The following is a 17,260-nucleotide window of genomic DNA, read 5'->3' as shown; positions in this document are numbered from 1 at the left end:
CAAACTCTCCCTCTTTGCCGATGACAAGATACTGTACATAGAAAACCCACAAGACTCCACCCCAAGATTGCTAGAACTCATACAGCAATTCGGTAGTGTGGCAGGATACAAAATCAATGCCCAGAAATCAATGGCATTTCTCTACACTAACAATGAGACTGAAGAAAGAGAAATTAAGGAGTCAATCCCATTTACAATTGCACCCAAAAGCATAAGATACCTAGGAATAAACCTAACCAAAGAAGTAAAGGATCTATACCCTAAAAACTATAGAACACTTCTGAAAGAAATTGAGGAAGACACAAAGAGATGGGAAAATATTCCATGCTCATGGATTGGCAGAATTAATATTGTGAAAATGTCAATGTTACCCAGGGCAATTTACACATTTAATGCAATCCCTATCAAAATACCATGGACTTTCTTCAGAGACTTAGAACAAATTATTTTAAGATTTGTGTGGAATCAGAAAACCCCGAATAGCCAGGGGAATTTTAAAAAAGAAAACGATATCTGGGGGCATCACAATGCCAGATTTCAGGTTGTACTACAAAGCTGTGTCATCAAGACAGTGTGGTACTGGCACAAAAACAGACACATAGATCCATGGAACAGAATAGAGAACCCAGAAGTGGACCCTGAACTTTATGGTAATCTAATATTTGATAAAGAAGGAAAGACTATCCACTGGAAGAAAGACCGTCTCTTCAATAAATGGTGCTGGGAAAATTGGACAGCCACATGCAGAAGAATGAAACTAGACCACTCTCTTGCACCATACACAAAGATAAACTCAAAATGGATGAAAGATCTAAATGTGAGACAAGATCCCATCAAAATCCTAGAGGAGAACACAGGCAACACCCTTTTTGAACTCGGCCACAATAACTTCTTGCAAGATACATCCACAAAGGCAAAAGAAACAAAAGCAAAAATGAACTATTGGACTTCATCAAGATAAGAAGCTTTTGCACAGCAAAGGATACAGTCAACAAAACTCAAAGACAACCTACAGAATGGGAGAAGATATTTGCAAATGACATATCAGATAAAGGGCTAGTTTCCAAGATCTATAAAGAACTTATTAAACTCAACACCAAAGAAACAAACAATCCAATCATGAAATGGGCAAAAGACATGAACAGAAATCTCACAGAGGAAGACACAGACATGGCCAACAAGCGCATGAGAAAATGCTCTGCGTCACTTGTCATCAGGGAAATACAAATCAAAACCACAATGAGATACCACCTCACACCAGTGAGAATGGGGAAAATTAACAAAGCAGGAAACCACAAATGTTGGAGAGGATGCAGAGAAAAGGGAACCCTCTTGCACTGTTGGTGGGAATGCGAAATGGTGCAGCCACTCTGGAAAACTGTGTGGAGGTTCCTCAAAGAGTTAAAAATAGACCTGCCCTACGACCCAGCAATTGCACTATTGGGGATTTACTCCAAAGATACAGATGCAATGAAACGCCGGGACACTTGCACCCGATGTTTCTAGCAGCAATGTCCACAATAGCCAAACTGTGGAAGGAGCCTCGGTGTCCATCGAAAGATGAATGGATAAAGAAGATGTGGTTTATGTATACAATGGAATATTACTCAGCCATTAGAAATGACAAATACCCGCCATTTGCTTCAACGTGGATGGAACTGGAGGGTATTAATCTGAGTGAAATGAGTCAATCAGAGAAGGACAAACAGTGTATGTTCTCATTCATTTGGGGAATATAAATAATAGTGAAAGGGAATATAAGGGAAGGGAGAAGAAATGTGTGGGAAATATCAGAAAGGGAGACAGAACATGGAAGACTCCTAACTCTGGGAAACGAACTAGGGGTGGTGGAAGGGGAGGAGGGTTGGGGGTGGGGGTGAATGGGTGATGGGCACTGAGGGGGGCACTTGACGGGATGAGCACTGGGTGTTATTCTGTATGTTGGTAAATTGAACACCAATAAAAAATTAATTTATTAAAAAAAACAAACTGTAGAACAGCTAAAAAAATAAATGTACAACCATTTGTCTTCAAAATAAAAATATCAAAATCAACAACTCTATATGGATGGTGTTATTGCTCCCAACTTACAGAAGTAGCAACAGAGTTCTAGAGAAGTTAAGCAATTTGCCAAAGGCTGCAGAGCAAGTAAGTAGAAATTCTAGAAGTGATGGAGGCAATGAGCATAACTGAAGGTAAAAAGGTAAACATGAAGAAAGACCTGAACATTCCCTAGAGATTTGTGTTAGCATTCCATTGTCCTTCACTTTTTCCCTGTGGGTGCCTTTCTTTCCCTCATCCCACAATTCTAATCACCTTAACAAAATTTTAGTTGAAAGTATCCTTAGAAAAGTAACTACCCCTTCTTTTGGCTTATGAGTAAACAAGAGCTCAGAGATATGAGCCTGTGTGTGTGTGCCAGGGTCCTGTAGCCAACAAGCAGTAGAGCCCAAAAGCCAGCCTACCATGTTCCCAGTGCCTCATAAGGGGCCAGGTGAGTTTGACCAGAGTTGTGTGTTGTCGCCACAGTTGTGACAGGAGCTCAGTTTCCTGTCAGTTGTCTGACCCACAGAAGTATCTGCCAATTCCAATTCCTAACCCCTTTGGATTTGGAGAAACTTACACAGGATGACAAAACATACCATCTCCCATATGGCTCCTCTTCTCTACTCTGAGGCAGGTGGAGAAAGGAGTCTTGAAAAACAGAGTGGACCACAGAGACTCATAGCTCTCTTCCCTCGGATGAGCCTTAGATCACTGGGAGAAGAGTTGAAGTAGAGGCATCTCTAGGGGTGGTGGGCATTTGTCAAGAGATTGCCAGTAAATGTTGTCAAGAAACAAGATTCATGATAATCATAGCATCTCTTTTTACTAAAAGGCCAATTGACCATGGATACATGGTGGGTGGCTATGTTCTTGGGTTTCCAACACCTAAATGTGGACTTACCATATGGACCATAAGCCTAATGGAGAGTCAGGGCAGAGATCCTGACTTTCTCTCTCACTGGTGTCTTTGGTCATCGAATGGGGAGTAAACAAATCAGCCCTCACTGTGAGAGAGGGGACCCAGTTTCTGTTGGTTTTGAGGACAACCTACTGATGGCTCTTAAAGCCAATAAGACTAGGAAATAGCACGTGGGCTAATTTTCTTCAGCCCAAAGGCCAGTCACCATCAAATCTTACTCCCAGAGACTTAGCCAGCAATGCTGCCAGAGTTGGCAGAAACTATTCTAAATGGTCACCAGTTCCCTTCCAAACACACACACACACCAAGACACAAGATTGGGCACATTACATTAAAATAATTAAAGATTTCTTGATTCCATCATCTGAAACCACTTAAACACTTAGAATTCCAATTAAATAAGAATGTCCATGTAGTCAGTTTTATTTGAAGCCAAGTCTCAGATTTTAAAACCGATTCCACTCCAGTTTTGCTTCTTCCCCTGGGGGCTTATTCTGCTGACTTCTAGGCAGTTTTACAAGGCTCCTTCCTACCTGCTAAATGAAGATGGTAAGATGGTTTAATCAACCTTCCAGTTACCTCCACTAGCAGTAAGTATAGAAACAGAATACCAAGTAAAAGCCAAGAGCTTCTATTTCCTCTTTCTAAATTTAAACATTTTAAAATTTAGACCAGATGAGCCAAAAAAAAAAAAAATCTACCAGTCAAATTCTAAATCCCAGCTCAGGCCCAATTTAGAATATATTTGTATCACATAACAATTATCTAGTAAATTGGGCAGTATAAAAGAAAGTATACATCAGGGTTCCCAACTGGTATACTGAAGACAACTGATAAGTAAAAAAAACCCTCTGTCTAGTCACTAACTTCTACGGCACATTATCCACAAAATCTACAGGCATTTTCTTTATTTTTTTTTTAAATTTTTTTATTGGAGTTCAATTCGCCAACATATAGCATAAAACCCGGTGCTCATCCCGCCAAGTGCCCCCCTCGGTGCCCATCACTCAGTCACCCCAACCCCCCACCCGCCTCCCTTTCTACTACCCCTTGTTCGTTTTCCAGTTAGGTATCTCTCATGTTTTGTCACCCTCACTGATATTTTCACTCATTTTCTCTCCTTTCCCCTTTATTCCCTTTCACTAATTTTTATATTCCCCAAATAAATGAGACCATATAATGTTTGTCCTTCTCCGATTGACTTATTTCACTCAGCATAATACCCCCCAGTTCCATCCACGTCGAAGCAAATGGTGGGTATTTGTCGTATCTAATGGCTGAGTAATATTCCATTGTATACATAAACCACATCTTCTTTATCCATTCATCTTTCGATGGACACCGAGGCTCCTTCCACAGTTTGGCTATTGTGGACATTGCCTACAGGCATTTTCAATGGGGAGGAACATGTAGTTCAGTGACAGTGACCCACCTCCCGCCCCCACCCCCAATCCTGCTATATTATGTCATGGGAGCCTTGATGAAAGTGGCCAAAACTAGTGAGAATAAAGAATAACATTTTCCTACAAAATGGATGCTTTCATATAAAAGAAAATTAGCACTTAATATGCCAATACTATAGAAATATACAGAAGTAAACCTTCATAGAGCTTATCATTTGTTGATCAAGACAAGAATATAATAACTGTAGAATATAAGACAGAAAAAGTCCTAAATAAGAGGGCTACAGGCATGTGGACAAAAGAAACCATTAATTCTAAGCAAACAGACATCAAGATGTTGAGGAAGTGAGGAGGCAAACAGTTGAAGCTAGGAGAACTGTCCTATGGACTGAATCTTCTAGAGATGACTTTAAGGTCAGCAGAGTCCCAAATGTAGACATGGTCAGGGTAACAAATACTACTCTTGGAATATTAATTATTGATTAACTTGATATAATTTCCTGTTGTGTGATAGTGATGTATTCACCAAAGCCCACCTGGCCAGCACTTCAGGAGTCTGGAGGGTCCTCTCAGTAACTCTACAAATATGCACATTAGCAAGACGTTCTAGGGGAGAGGACACCAAACCTCGCCTTGTTGGGAAGATTCTTCTTTAGGAGTGATTTGTAATAACTCCTCTGCCCCCTCAGTACCCAGAATGTACATTCTTGTTTTCACTCCTTAGTGAAAGGAGTGAAATCTCACTCAAATCTGTTGAGTACCAAAAAAAGGTTAAGAGATTGAAAATTTCTTAATGACCTCATCCTCAAAAACTATGGATAGAATGAGTGTTATTTCCAAGGACCCTTGGAAGAAGTTTCCTTGGATGAACCAGAAAAGTTGAAGAGATCAAATGGGTTCAAACACTACCCTCATCACTTTTGGGGAGCTCAAAGCTGCCTCCATCTTTCCCAAATCTTTTTTTTTTTATTCAAGAGTCAGACACCAGCATTTCATATACCCACATTCCTTTCATTCTGAATACCAGAAATGGCTACCCTGAAGACACAGTAACAATGGGACATCTGATGACTTAAGCATATCTGCATTAGAATTCTCCCAGGATATAACTCCTTTCCAGGAATGATCCCCAAGGAAATTCCAAATAAAAGGGCATATAAATCTGACTTATTGACCTGGCACCAAATGCTATCTACCACCTACTCAAACTCAGTGCCAAGTAGCTGATAAACTGAAAATTCATTAGGGTGCTCTGGACATCTTTGTTCTCTGTGTATAAAAGGTGGCAGAGAACATTCTAAATTAGGAGCCCTTATATCCACTCAAAATCCCACCTACTGTAACCATAACATAGTGACTATCTCTGCAGAACTGTAAGCCAAAGAGCAGCTATCAATACCTCTTTGGATAGCTACTGTCTTGTTTACTAGATTGCCAGCTCTTCATCATCTTAGCTTCCACACCCAAAACCAGCACAGTGCCTGACACATAGTAGGGGCACAAGAAATGTAAGGGCTAAGGAATTATTCCATTCTAATTCTTTTATTTGCTATAGTCCTCTAAATTTAGTTCCATTCAATCCATTTTTCAATATGGAAAGATTACTTAAACGTCTTTAGTCCAGATCAAACCAGAGGTTGAACAAATTTGAAGATGATGCCAAGTCATATTCAATAAAAAATTACAAGCAGAAGCCACTGAAAGGATTTGAGTTTCTAAAGTTTGCTGCTCTAGTATTGCATGAGTCCATCTATTACCATCTATTGCTCAACACCATTTGTGTATATACAAGAGTTATTGACATTCATAATAAGAATTCTTATTTTAGGTTTTTAAGAGAATCTAAAATAGCTTGTTATTAGAACTAACTTGATTTCTCTGGATTAATATGGCCCTTGACAATGTTCTTTTGTATCCTTTTCAAAGACTGTATACCACACCTGGGAATTGTGTATCCAAAGTAAGAGAATAAAAGATGGTTCTATTAAGAAAGGAAGATCATAGAATTAAGACCTTGGCAGTGGAAACATTTCCTTTTTTTCTTTCTTTCTTTCTTTCTTTCTTTCTTTCTTTCTTTCTTTCTTTCTTTCTTTCTTTCTTTTTTTGGCAGTGGAGTCATTTCTAATAATAGTCATGCATGTAGGGAGCTATAGTAGAATGAAAAGAAATAATCAAAGGACAAAGAATCATAATGCAGGAGTATTGGGAGGTCAACATGGTTGCTGAAATCCCTGAGAAAAATAGCAATGGATAGAAAAGAGGGGAGGACTGAATCACAGGCTCAATTTTGTTAGGGTGGAATTATCTGGGAATTAGACAAAGGGTAAGATACTAAGATATGAAATCCTAAAGTGGAAAAAATGCTCAAAGCTTATGGTGTCACTAAAGTTTAAAAGCAATAATGTAAATTATTATAATGTTTTGCTGACATAAAATATTATAATGCTGCATCACCTTTCTTGCCTAGAAAATTCCATAAAACAGGAGTAAGAATAGGAAAAGAAGTAACATTTATTACATGCCTACTATGTGTCAAACCCTGGACCAGTAGTTTTTACCATTATTATTTCATTTAGATTATCATTGAGATGGCATGATTTGTGCTTGATCTTCAAGAATGAATAGATATCCTTCAAGTATAGTATTTTTAGTATAATTTCTTCCTATAGTGATTTAACATAATTACTCCTCTCTGAAATTAAGTGAGGAAATGTGCTAAAAGAAAAAAAAAAACCACCAGTACAACACCTAGCAGACAACCATTCTATTCCTGACAATGGCCTGTATTGGCCTGTACATTTAACATTTATTTTCATATCCTCTCAACAGCCTTTTAAGGTAAATGCTACTGTTTCCATTTTATGGACTATAAAACAGAGAATCAGAGATGAAGAAACTTGCCAAAAGTCACATAATTGATTAACAGATGAGGGATTCAAATGATTCTGTTTGATCCTTACCTATTCTTTTGAAGGACATCACACTACCTTTCAGCTAGAAAGACTTTCAAAAATGATCATGGTGCCATTTATAGCTCTAACAAACTGGTAGAATTAACTTTCAAAGGGAAAAATTCAAATTGTTAACTCCTCTTCACAGTGGAAGAGGAATAGGTTTAGTAGCAGGAGGAAGGAAAGGTCTAAGATGAATTAACATTCTTCTTTCAAGATCAGAAAAGAAAGGCCAAGGATGAGAGAGGTATTCTGGAGGTATGTATTTGTAATGGATAAACAAAGAAGGCGGGATCCCTGGGTGGCACAGCGGTTTGGCGCTTGCCTTTGGCCCAGGGTGTGATCCTGGAGACCCGGGATCGAATCCCACGTCGGGCTCCCCGTGCATGGAGCCTGCTTCTCCCTCTGCCTGTGTCTCTGCCCCTCTCTCTCTCTCTCTCTCTCTCTCTCTGTGTGTGTGACTATCATAAATAAATAAAAAATAAAAATAAAGAAAGAAAGAAGGCTTATTTCTGATATGGCTACTCCATCCTGTCTACACTTACATAATACCTCTGAACGTAGAGACGTTTGGTCCAAGACTTCCACCTATGGTTCTAACAAGAAATCAACCTGTTGGCAACACAGACTTAGTAGTCACCTCTACCAAAAAGATACACATAGTGTACATTCTTGGGGGTCCCTGAAATTGTCCACATCCCTTTATTTCAAGATTAACTATAGTCTTATATCACTTCTCCCAGAGATAGTACCAAGAAAACAGCTCATTTCCGGGCCTGGTCTGGTTAACTTTCCTAGGTTAGTTGTTTCAACTCCAGATACATGAGAATGACCTGAAGGACTTTTTTAAATATCAATTCCCTACGCTCCATTCCAAGAGATTCCGATTCCATTGCTCTGAGCACTTTTTAATTCTCCCAGGTTATTTTTATTTGCAGCCAGGATTGAGAATCGCTGGTTTCTGACCATTGATCACCTCTGCCATAGACACACATACTCCCACCATCTAATATCCCAAGCTGCTGGAAAATACTAGGAATTAATGAATGCTAGGAATTAATTACCTCTCTCCTTGAATATTCCCCTTTTTTCATCTTTGACTTACCACATCTCTATCTTTTGCTTAAACACTTCCCTCAAAATTACACCCAGAAATTTTTACAGCTGGGGTCCCTGGGTAGCTCAGTCAGTTAAGCGTCTGCCTTCTGCTCAAGTCATGATCGCAGGGTCCTGGGTCCAAGCCCAGCATTGGCATCAGGTTCCCTGCTCAGCAGGGAGCCTGCTTCTCCCTCTCCCTCTGCTGTCCCACCTGCTTCTGCTCTCCTCTAGGTGCTCTATCTCTCAAATGAATAAAGTCTTAAAAAATAATTATTACAGGGAAGTAGCTGAGAGACATGAAAAATACCTTGCTTACTGGCCTCTTCGTAGGTCCCCACTATTGCCTATTTTTCTAGTACTTTTGGATAGCTAACAGGAAGATTGAGCTTCCAAGAATTTTTGAAGAAAATACCCACATAGTTCGGAGATGTATTTGATGGTTCCATGGACTTTATTTCCTGGAGGGGTAATATTGTAGTCACAAGCTTCCATTTGGAAAGGAATGTGGTAAACAAGATTAGACAGCCCCGTCTCACAGGATGAACAGTGTGTCACAATGCCAGGCTACTAGGCATATCCAAAAGGAGAGATAGAGAATCTATAATTATTACAATCCAGTCATCCCCACTGTCTTTATGTGCTATTTGACACTACTGTGCTATAGCTTAGGACCTACAGAGTTTATATGAGATAGAACCACCATATACAGAAAATTTGGGATCTAGGTAGAAATCCCATTTTTAAACATGAGAAGATGCATGATAGCTTATGATAAAACTCTAATGAATGAAGTGTGTGGGGGAGAAAAGATTACATATACATATTTTTGAAAGACTTTATTTGAGAGAAAGAACAAGCATGAGTGGGGGTGGGGAGCAGGGGGAGAGAGAGAAACAGACTCCCTACTGAGCAGGGAGTCCAGTGTGGGGCTCAGTCCCAGGACCCTGGGATCATGACCCAAGCCAAAGACACTTAACCAACTGAGCCACCCAGGTGCCTTCATATACACATATTTTTAACTCAGCACTTTAGGGTTTCTTTCTCATTGAATCATTACAGTCATTCAAATATCTCTAGTTCAAAGATGAAAACACTAAGGTTCAGAAAAGTTAACCTGGAGTCAACAGAGCAAAATAGGTTAGAAATACAAGTTCAGTTCTGACAGTGTTATCACATACAAGCCATATAATTTGAAGCATGTTTTTTTCCCCTGAACTATTTCCTCATCTATTAAAAAATAAAGATAATAAAACCTCCATGCAGTTGTGGTGAGAATTAAATACAAATATAAAAATGAGATAGCAATCACCAATCATTTAGTAAGCCCTGTCTATATGACTTTGGTAGCTAAAATATATTCAAAATAACAAGGGTCCCAGCTGAAATAAAGTCTGGTCTGTGAAATCCCATTTCCTTTCTGCAGCTCAAGAGATACAGACCAAGAGAGGTCAAAGGAAAGAAAGGGGGAAGATTAAGAAATTCAGGGAAGACTCCAAAACTGAAAGGGGAAGAAGTTAGCTGGGTTTCCAAGAAAGAACATAGATAAGCAAGAAGACTTGGATGCTCTCCCCTTTGGGGTTGAGCTAATGCCAGAAAATACTTTTTTGTGGCATCCCACATCAGAAATCGTATTTTCATTGTCCCTCTAACATATAGCTAGCAGCTTTAGCGTGACATTAAGCAGCTATGAGAAAGAGCAGAGAACAAAAATTAGGATGGCAAATTCACCAACCCCAATTCCAAATCCTTCTGCTAGATCTATTAACACGCCAGACGTTTGTTCCCCAAGTTCTGGTCACTGTGAGCCAGGCCAAGTCAAAGGGCAAGGTGTGGCCACACTTCCCTCTGCGGGCAGACACAGAAAGAACAGAGCCCCTGGAAACTCTTGACATCTGTAAAGTCTTTGAGTGAAAGGACAGGGCGCGTCCTGGAGCGTGCCGGCTCTCGCAGCTACCTTCCAAGGTGCCTGAACCACTCCTCTGACTTAATGAACTCCACATGCTGCCATAGCTATTTATAGGATCAGCCCCGAGTGTGTTTTGTTAAAGCCTCTAGATCATATTTTTTAGCTTTGCAAGTTTATTTCCTACAACTGGTCCATTAAATTTTGCCTCCCTTTCCTCCTTCACCACATTCTTGGAAATCCATGGTCAACTATACAAACAAGTGTACGGGATTATCAAAATATTTTTAAGCCATTATTTGCCCTCTCTGTTTTTCTTGTGCTCCCCTAAGTGTGAATTTCTATAGCATCACTCTTCCTGGAAACTTCGGTCTGACAGAGCAATCTGACAGAAGGGTAATTCAGCCCAAGGGGCAGGGGAGAAAGAGTCCAAAGAGGTCGGCAAGGTTGTCCCTGAGCCTGCTCCTACTAAGTAGAAATGAATCACAAAAAGAGCCACAGGAAAGCAAGAAAAATCTTCAGACAAAATCAAAATGCAAACAAAAGGGAAAACAGGCTGACGTGAACTAATCGAGAAACAGAGGAAGGAACGTTTACCTGCAAAAAAATGGAGAAACTGAAAATGAGGTTCAGCCTCTAATGAAGCACAAGAGAAAGGAGCCAAGTCTGAGTAATAGTGTAGATCATGTCTTACGAGTGGCCTCCATCTCCCTTTTTGTCCAATCCAGAGGTATATTTTTATCCACTCTTTTGTGAATGCAAGTATCTTAGTAGCTCTAGAAAGCCATTTTTTCAGAAAGGAATTCCACCTTTTCCACTCTTAAGACATACTTAGATAAGTGCACGTTTTTCTTTCCCTTCTCTTATTCTGTGTTTAAATTTTAGTGCAGGGATCCCTGGGTGGCGCAGCGGTTTGGCGCCTGCCTTTGGCCCAGGGCGCGATCCTGGAGACCCGGGATCGAATCCCACGTCAGGCTCCCGGTGCATGGAGCCTGCTTCTCTCTCTGCCTGTGTCTCTGCCCCTCTCTCTCTCTCTGTGACTATCATGAATAAATAAATAAAATCTTTAAAAAAAAAAATAAAAAAAAAATAAATTTTAGTGCAATGTTAGTTTCAGGTGTACAATATAGTGATTCCACATTCCTCTACTTGACTCAGTGCTCGTCATGATAAGTGTAGTCTTCCATCCCCATCACCTGTTGTACCCACCCCCGCACCCATCTCCCCTCAGGTAATCAGCAGTTTGTTCTTTACAGTTAAGAGGCTGTTTCTTAAAAAAAAAAAAAAAAAAAAAAAAAAAAAAAAAAAAAAGGCTGTCTCTTGGTTCATCTCTCTTTTTTCCCTTGTTTGTGTGTTTTGTTTCTTAAAATATGCATATGAGTAAAATGATGTGGGATTCGTCTTTCTCTGACTGCCTTGTTTCACTTAGCATTCTGATTTCTAGCTCTTTGTGTGTTGCAAATGGCAAGACTTCATTCTTTTATGGCTGAGTAATATTCTAATATATATGTATATATATCACATCTTCTTTGCCGATCCATCTATCGATGGACACTTGGACAGCGTCCGTAATTCAGCTATTATAAATAATGCTGCAATAAGCATACAGGTGCATGTATCTTTTAGAAGTGATGCTCTCATATTCTTAGGGTAAATACCCAGCAATGGCATTATTGTATCATACAGTAGTTCTATTTTTAATTTTTTAAGGAATCCCATACTGTTTTCCACAGTGGCTTTTCCACTTTGCATTCTCACCAATAGTGCAGGTTTCCATTTTATGCACATCCTCACCAACACTTGTTATTTCTTGTTATTTTCTTGTTATTTCTTTCATTTGGATTTTAGCCATTCTGACAAGTGTGTGGTGATATCTCACTGCAGTCTTAATTTGTATTTCCCTGATGATGAATGATGTTGAGCATATTTTCATGTGTCTGTTGGCCGTCTGTATGTCTTCTTTGGAGAAATGTCTGTCTCTTCTGTCCATTTTTAATTGGATTATTGGGTTTTGAGGTGTTGAGTTGTATCAGTACTTTATACATTTTAGATATTAACCCTTTATCTGATATGTCATTTGCAAATATCTTCTCCCATTCAATAGGTTGTCTTTTAGTTTTGTTGGTTGCTTTCTTTGCTGTGCAGATAGTTTTATTTTTTTTTTTTTTTATTTTTTTTTTTTTTATGATAGTCACATAGAGAGAGAGAGAGAGAGAGAGGGAGGCAGAGACACAGGCAGAGGGAGAAGCAGGCTCCATGCACCGGGAGCCTGACGTGGGATTCGATCCCGGGTCTCCAGGATCGCGCCCCGGGCCAAAGGCAGGCGCCAAACCGCTGCGCCACCCAGGGATCCCCAGATAGTTTTATTTTGACATAGTCCCAATAGTTTAGCTTTTGCTTACCTTGTCTCTGGAGACATATCTAGAAAAATGTTGCTATGGAAGATATCAGAGAAATTACTGTGCTCTTTTCTAGGACTTTTATACTTTCACGTCTCACATTTACATCTTTAATCCATTTGGAGTTTATTTTTGCATGTGGTATAAAAAAAAACTGGTCCAGTTTCATTTTCTTACGTGTTGCTGTCTAGTTTTCCCAATGCCATTTATTAAAAAGACTGTCTTTTTTCTGTTGCACATTGTCTCCTTCATCACCTTTGTCTAAGATTATTTGCTCATACAATTGTGAGTTTATTTCTGGGCTCTCTATTCTCTTCTCTGGATCTATGCATCTATTTTTGTGCCAGCACCATACCATTTTAATTATCACAGCTTTGTAATATACCTTGAAATCTGGGATTGTGATACATCCAGTTTTGTTCTCCTTTTTTCAAGATTTCTTTGGCTATTCAGGGTCTTTTGTGGTTCCATACAAATTTTAAGATTGTTCTAGTGCTATAAGAAATGCTTTTGGTATTTTGATAGGGATTGCATTAAATCTGTAGCTTGCTTTGGGTAGTATGGACATTTTAACAGTATTTGTCCTTCCAATCCACAGGCTGGAATATCTTTCCATTTGTTTGTGTCATCTTCAATTTCTTTCATCACTGTTTTATAGGTTTCAGAGTATAGATCTTTCACTTCCCTGGTTAAGATTATTTCTAGTTTTTAAAATTATTTTTGGTGCATTTGTTAATTTCTCTATTACTTCACTGTTACAGTGTAGAAATATAACAGATTTCCACATATTGATTTTGTGTCCTGCAACCTTACTGAATTCATTTGTCAGTTCTTGCAGTGTTTTGGTGAAGTCTTTAGAGATCATTGGTGGGTGGCGCCTGTAGTCAAACCAGTTGTGTGCCCCTAGCCCACTGCTTGGGCCAGAGTGGGACAGTTATGTGGGGTTATCTTCCCCTGTCTCCGCGGCAGGAGTCACTTTGGAGTGGGCCTGACCCCTGTCACAGCTGCTTGCACACTGCCAGTCTTGTGGCACTGCTTTGGATGGACCACAGGAGAACATGGCTCAAATGCTTTTAAAAAAAAAAAAATATGTGAAATCCTCTGTTGGCTGTTTATGTTTCTATATCATAAGGAAATACAGGGTTACTGATTGACAGGAAGCCTCAACCATCTTGGCGTCAAGTTAACATTCTGTAGGTTGGGGCAGGGGCAGTTTTTATACCCTATAATACAAAGCATACTAAATGATGATTTAGAGTCATAGTCCTGCCAATGATCCCGGGAAATCTGGTGCTGTCCATCCCCCTGCCTCTCTGAGCAGCAACCACCACCACATCCCAGCAGTTCATTCCTATCACTTGCATTTCCACAAAGGCTCCTCACACTGCCCCTCCCCACCCTCCTGCCCTGCAGCAGGCTTCCTTGAGTCCTCACCTAGACCATTGTAATAGCCCTTATATTTGAAAGAAATCTCTGGATTTCCAAGGACCTCAAAGTAGCAAAGACAAAAGAGAGTTTGATTGGAAGGACAAAGGTCATCAGCAGACAGAAGGCTGGCACAACCCTTGGGCCTGCGAGACCTGGAAGGGAGGAATGCTCACCTCCCTGCCTCCTTATCCTTGTCTCTGCCTCTGCACGTGCCACAGCAGCTCATAGCAATGCTATCCTGGCCTCAGTCTAGCAGAACATGATTGCATTTATTGAGCAATTCAGAAGGGGCCAGCCTCCCACCCACCCATCCAGATAACCTTTCCACCATGGCTTGGAGAAGCATAGATTCCAGGCTCCACTTGCCCAACCCAGCCAGGCATGGACATGAGCCCAGTAGTCAGTGAACTTTCCCAACTCTCCCACCCTTACCCTCCTGGGAACTTATGAAGATCTGTACTTACTCTGTAAGTATTCCCATACCTGGAGGAGTGTAATATCAAAGAACAAATTAAAAAAAAATGTCGATAGTTTTATTATTTTCAAATTACTTTTTAAATTGAGATATAATTGGGATGTAATATTGTATTCATTTTAGATATAGAAAATAATTACTTGACACATGTATACATTGTGAAATGGCCACCAGAATAAGTTTAGTTAACATCCATGAACCCACAGAATTAACATTTTTTTATGATGAGAACCTAAAAGATCTATCTTAGCAACTTTTCAAAGTTTTAATAACTTCAATGTTTTAATAACTTCAATATCACTTTTTCCTTCTTCTTGAACATTTTTCTTTGGTGCTAGCATTGTGCCAAGTACCAAAAAGTACTTAGCAATTGATAGCTATTGTTTTCTTATTGTTAATAAATTACCGTTTCACAAAATAGGAGGTTTCCAAAAATCTGACTTCTATAATCTCACTTGATCCTCTAAGGCGGGTGGGATATGGATACTATATCTATTTTGTAAATTCAGGAAATTGAAATTCAGACAAATTGGGAGGCCTAAATGAAAAAAAAAAAAAAAATCATATCATCAAGTGGCAAAGCAGGGTCTGGAATCCAGGTACTCTGACTTGCAGTACCGAGTTTTCCCCAGGAGACCTGCCCGACAGTAACCTGTGGGGCAGCTAAGCAGCCTTTTCCTTCTTTCTCTAGATGAAGAAGGAGCCAACAGTGTCTAGCCACCCTGGAAACTCTACTAGGTGCCATGTACTATGAGCATTTGCCCCGGCCATGGTAAGGAGTCCCACCCTTACTCTGCATTTATTTTCTTTCCCAAACCTCACAAAACCATAAAAATCAGAGATGACTCCTAAGAAGCCAGCCATATGACTCTCTGAAAACGGCTTTGAAAACGGCTGTAGAAGACAGGGCCACAAGAGCTGTTTCTTCACTCCTGTTGACTCAGGTCTGTTTACCTGGCTCCCTAGTTCCAATTTCCTTGCCTCAGAACTTGTACAGCCCTCGGATTTAGGCTCCAGGCAGACAGGGAATTTATGGCCTGTTCATCACCCATCCCACCTCAGGACACGGCACCTCTCCCTGCAGCTGTCAAAACCACCCACTCGTACCGAGCAGAGTGTCAAGTAGTTCACTGAGGGAAACTCCTCAGAAATAGTACCCAGTTCTGGCCCAAAGGTTTTGCCCAGTTGCCCAAGCCCTGGTCATAAAAATGCCAACTAGACTGTGGAGTGAAAAACAGAGGTCAGACTAGCCCAGAGGGCAGGCTGGGGCAGCAGTCATAGGCTGGAATTAGGGGGTAGAGGGGGTGGGGCAGGTGCCATGATCCTGGGTTTGCCCTCATGTGCCCTGGCCTTGGTCAGAGATGCAGGGCGTAGAGGGAGTTGCACTGTAGGGGCCGCACTGGAAATAAAGGTAACCCTGAGGATTGGCTGAAATCCAGAAGCTGGCTTCCCTGAGTCCCAAGACAATCTTTAAAAAAAAAATGCCTTTGACTTTCATTTTGGAACTATTAGGTGAGAGGAGTGTGGGCTCAGTGGCTAGACTATGACTGAGGCAGCCACTGTGAGCCACTATGACTGAGGCAGTCCATAAGCTGGAGAACAGGGTAATAAGAACTACACACAGTGAAGGTAAGCCATTGGCTGTCCTTTGGACTTTGCATGTGTCATTTGCACATATTATTCCTGATCCTCGTGGCAGCTGTGGAATCACGTTTATTACTAAGCACATTTTCAAGATGAGGGAAATGAGGTTGGAGAGGTAGCAGAACTTGCCACATTTACACAGTAAATTGACAGTGTTTGAGCCCAGGAGAAATATTTCTCCACCAAGCAAGTTCAATGCCTGCTCTGTCTCCTTAACCTCTCATTGCTAATCCCATGGAAAGAGGATCCATGGTCCCTACTGTTGACTTCATAAGAATTTACCCAGCCTGCTTTGCAGGAAGACACCCAGGCTCTATGTAGCTAATGTTGTGGGCCTCCATCTAGATGAAGAAGGTATAGGGTAGGCCTGTCTATCATTGGAGGAGAGTTAATGCAGATGTTGCCAGTTTTCCATTCACCAATTTGTTCTGCCCCTTGTTTCTTCTTCTTTGCGTTTCCAACCATTTTCTCTATTTGTGTTAATGTCTCTTTCGGTGACATACAAATTAAGGCCAAAGAGATAAATTGAAATGCTGTGATTCTAAAACGATGTCTAGTGGGACTTGGCCAATAGGAAATGAAAGTAAAGATCACACCACTGCTACCACCAGAAAGGAATTTGTGTCTGTTGAAAGAAATACCCATTTTAAAGTTGTCTGAATTTTAGTAATCCCTGTCCTTACTTCCCTCATCCCTCACCTTAGACAATTGGGAAGCTTTGGTAAGTACATAGGCAGTCAATAAGGTAGATCCCTACAGAACAAAATCTTTTTAAAAAGATTTAAAGGCTTTACAATTTACACGGAAAATGAATTTTTTGGCTTTCATTAATCCTACTGTTCATTTTTCTCATTTATAAAACAGGAATCCAATTTAGCAAGTACTTATTCAGAGATTACCATATAAAAGATGTACTATTAGAGATCACAGGGAAGATAATAGTAAAGAAGGTCAAGGCTCTACCCCCACCACCACCACCACCAGCAAGGCTCAT

At 40.3% G+C, this 17,260-nt stretch overlaps 1 long non-coding RNA gene across 27 annotated transcripts in view; it reads left to right on the top strand.

The window, feature by feature from the left end:
* LOC102155895 overlaps nucleotides 1-17,260 on the top strand; it is a 648,303-nt gene that overhangs the window by 618,432 nt on the left and 12,611 nt on the right. For 3 of the 27 annotated variants that reach the window (XR_005381474.1, XR_005381473.1, XR_005381464.1), the window contains exon 11: nucleotides 15,314-15,394. The exons of the other annotated variants lie outside the window; for them this stretch is intronic. This is a non-coding gene — a long non-coding RNA (uncharacterized LOC102155895). The remainder of the gene's footprint in view (nucleotides 1-15,313; nucleotides 15,395-17,260) is intronic. 27 annotated transcript variants of the gene reach the window in all.

This window comes from Canis lupus, chromosome 30 (assembly GCF_011100685.1).
Source record: "Canis lupus familiaris isolate Mischka breed German Shepherd chromosome 30, alternate assembly UU_Cfam_GSD_1.0, whole genome shotgun sequence".
Taxonomy (NCBI): domain Eukaryota; kingdom Metazoa; phylum Chordata; class Mammalia; order Carnivora; family Canidae; genus Canis; species Canis lupus.
This window is presented reverse-complemented; position numbering and strand designations above follow the sequence as displayed.